Raw genomic sequence first — 3,939 nt, 5'->3', positions numbered from 1 at the left:
GTAGAGGCAGGAAGGGAATAAAAATATATTCATTTTGCTCAATTTGCATCCCCTTTTGACATTGTGTAAAATCATCATGAAAAATAGCATACAGGACACAGGTACCACTCTCCACCGATGTGGGGTCCCATCCTGTCCAGCAGGGAGGACCCTTCGTGGGGCTAAGGAGGGGACACAGTCGAATGAACAGACGCAGAGCCAGAGGGAGGAAGAGAGAGAGAGAGAGTTTATTCTACTGCAGTTACAATACTTATACCTCTTTGCTGGGAGGGGGTGGTATGCATGCTTGGGCCCCCATAGGAACAGGAGTAAAATGCCACATGTGTACAGCCTCTCCGTTGCAGAATGACCATGATCCCGGAGGCCACCTATCTACTTTTGGCACCAGCAGCTTCTTGCAGAAATGTTTCTAGACTGTGAACTAAGCCACGGGCTCATGCGGCCCCAAGAGAAGAAAGGATTTTCTCTCTCGGCTTTTCCTTTCAGGGGAGGGGGGCGAGATTGCAAGATGCAATTTCTTGCAGAAATTTCCCTGGACTTAGTTACTAAAATACAGAAATTCAAAACCGTGCTGCCGAGATAGCCTCATATCTCTTCATTCTCAGCAATGGGAAACCAATTATCAAATGTGTCCTTTTCAGCAGATCTGACTTTGGGGGAGAAACTCCAAGCAATAATAGTGAGTTTTTTGATGAAACATTGAATGTAATCAAAGTAAAGAGAAAGCAACGTGAAAATTATCAGCTACACAGGCCGGGGGGTGAGGGTGATATGGGAGGTAAACTGGAGTTCTTAGTCGTGGAACATGTGCACTGGTGAAGGGATGGGTGTTCCATCATTGTATAACTGAGACTTAAGCCTGAAAGCTTTGTAACTGTCCACATGGTTATTCAATTAAAAAAAAACAAAAAGCATGCACTCATCTTCGAACCTCATATTGTAGACTCAGCTTGCTTGCTCCCCAGAGAAAATAATTTTCCTCAGATAAGATAAAAGTGACTGTGTAATAAAGTAATGGTTACTGCTAAGCTACAGTGTCTGGAAAACAATCTAAAACCACTCACTGGGGCTGGAGCAATAGCACAGTGGGTAGGGCATTTGCCTTGTACGCGGTCGACCCAGGTTCGATTCCCAGCACCCCATATGGTCCCCTGAGCACTGCCAGGGGTAATTCATGAGTTCAGAGCCAGGAGTGGCCCCTGTGCATCACCGGATGTTACCCAAAAAGCAAAAAAAAATTAAATTAAATTAAATTAAATAAAACCACTCACTACATGAGTTCAGCATTCCTAGGAACAGTGGAAATCTTTTGAAATCAGAAGGAAAGGCACAGGTACCACTACATCTTCCTAGAGGGGATATTCTGAGCTGGTGGCAATTTGTCAGGGAGGGTTTGGGCAGTGACAAGGTTTGCTTCTAAAAAGATACAATGGACTGAGGTGGAGGGGTAGAGGCAACTTGATGGTTCATATGGGGTGATAACATTGTATGCCTAAAATGCAAATCTTTTCATTCTTTAAAACGATTGTTGCCTCAACAACAAAAATATATAAATAAGAATATAAGTATTCCTAAACATATTCCATGGAAAAAATGTCATATTTCTCCATAAATTTTCGCCATATCTGTCCTACCTTCATTGGAATCAATACTCCCTGATCATTGAAGCATGTAAACAATAAAATTTCAATTAAAATATAAATTTTCGGGACCCTCTGCGCCTAAAGACTTTGATTCCAGAGATGTAACACATTCGGGCATCCAGCACAGCATCCGATAGCAATGCACTGGGACTGCGAACTGGGCTACAACTCTGTGCTGCCGGGGGTGGATTTTTTTCCTCCCCACCCTGTCTTCCTGCACGGAAAGCGGCGGCCTGGCGGCACCCACGTGGCAGGCGCCATCTTCTGTGACTCCAAACCCAGAGGTATTCGGTTTTTAATTTTGGGGCTCCAACGAACTCATGGGAAGGGGGCCTAACCAGCACGCCCTCGGCCCAGATAAATCCGGAGCCGCTGAGCGCGAATCGGACCCTCTGCACCTAAAGACTTTAAATTCAGAGACTTCTTACAGCAATGCACTGGGACTGTGAGCTGGGCTATGTAATTTCTGGCAGAATTTTCCCTGGACTTTATACAGAAAGCCAAAACCGACTTAACATCTATAATTGTCAGCAATGTGAAACGGTTCCTTTATAACAGGCCTGACTTCGGGGGGGGGAGGGGGAACTCCAAATAATAACAGTGAGTTTTAGTTGAAATTTTGAAGGTTTTTAATGTAGCAGCCACCTCTCTGGACTGTGAACTAAGCAAAAGCCCCACGATGGCCGACGCGGCATGGCGTGCACCATACTATGAGGCGCGGGTAGGGGGATGAGGGGGAAAAAGAAAAAAAAAAGGGAAAAGGAAAAAGGAAAAAAAAGAGAGAGAGAGTTATGTACTTGTAGCAGTGGGGCTACATATCTCTTCATTTCCAGCATGAAAAACTAATTATCAAATGTAGTAGGTCTGTCTCTCTTGGTTGGAAACTCCAACAACTATAGTGAGTTTTGTGTTGAATTATGGAATGCAGTCAAGGTAAAGAAAAAATGAAGTGAAATTCATTAGTTATACAGTAGGGGGTAGGGGGTGGGGGCGGGGGTATACTGGGGTTTCTGGTGGTGGAATATGGGCACTGGTGAAGGGATGGGTGTTTGAATATTGTATAACTGACATATAAACCTGAGAACTTTGTAACTTTCCACATGGTGATTTAATAAAAAGTTTTAAAAAATAAAATAAAATATAAATTTTCAATATAAATTTAAACAAATGGTAATAAACAAATAGTCTATTCAGCCAGAGCACAGAAGATGTGTTTCAGGTGGTGAAACAGTGTGAGACCATGATTTCGGTCAACTCAAGTCAACAACTCAAGTCTCCCAGAAACACAGGGTATAGCCCTGATGATCCCTAGGAACTCCAGGTTTGGCCTCGATTGCACCCAAACACTGCCCTGCCATGCCAGAGTCCCAAAGAACCAGGTCTGGACTGTCAAGATGAAGCCCGCCCTGAGAGTGGACCTTATATTTTAAAAAGTTTATTCAGAAAATAATGAGGACAAAATTGATTGGATTGGCTGGCATTTTCCCCTAGGAATTGTCAAGTCAATAAACTTGTAGGTTTCCTAAATTTTTCCTATGCAGATTGAAAATAGGGCTAATTGATGGAAACTGTGCTATCTGCCAAGATTTGGCAAACTGTGTCTTTTTCAAATTTGAAGTGATAATCCCCAGGAGCCCTTGTACCTTAGCTGGACTTGTGATGGATGTTCTAATGATGGGGAAGACTCCATAGCTCACTGTCTCTTCAGAGAGCCCATATCTGGGAATTGACTAAGTCTCTGAGGCTTGTGGCCTCAGAAAAACTGAGTAGGGAACAACTACAGAGAGTGCTTATTACTAATTCTGAGTTTGCACAAAGCGCTCAGATCAGAATTAGGACCATAGAGTGATAGATAAGGAAACGAAGAACTATTATTTAGTATGCCCTAAATCCCAAATTCTGTATGGCATCACTACACAAGCCTCTTCATTTCAATTTTTTTTTTTTTTGCTTTTTGGGTCACACCTGGCTCTGCACAGGGGTTACTCCTGGCTCTGCACTCAGGAATTACCCCTGGCGTTGCTCAGTGGACCATATGGGATGCTGGAAATCGAACCCGGGTTGGCCACGTGCAAGGCAAACGCCCTACCCGCTGTGCTATCGCTCCAGCCCCCATTTCGATTTTTAAACACTAGAATTTCTTTCTTTTTTTTTCTGCATTTGGGTATATTTTCTGTTTTTGTTTTTCTGTCCCACATTCAGCAGTGCTAAGAACTTACTACTCCTGGCCCGGCATTTAGGGAGATGACTCCTGGAAGAACTTGGGGACTATATGGAGTGCCAGAGACTGAACCCA

The sequence above is a fragment of the Sorex araneus genome, chromosome 2, assembly GCF_027595985.1.
Source record: "Sorex araneus isolate mSorAra2 chromosome 2, mSorAra2.pri, whole genome shotgun sequence".
NCBI lineage: Eukaryota > Metazoa > Chordata > Mammalia > Eulipotyphla > Soricidae > Sorex > Sorex araneus.
Note: the sequence above shows the minus strand (reverse complement) of the source record.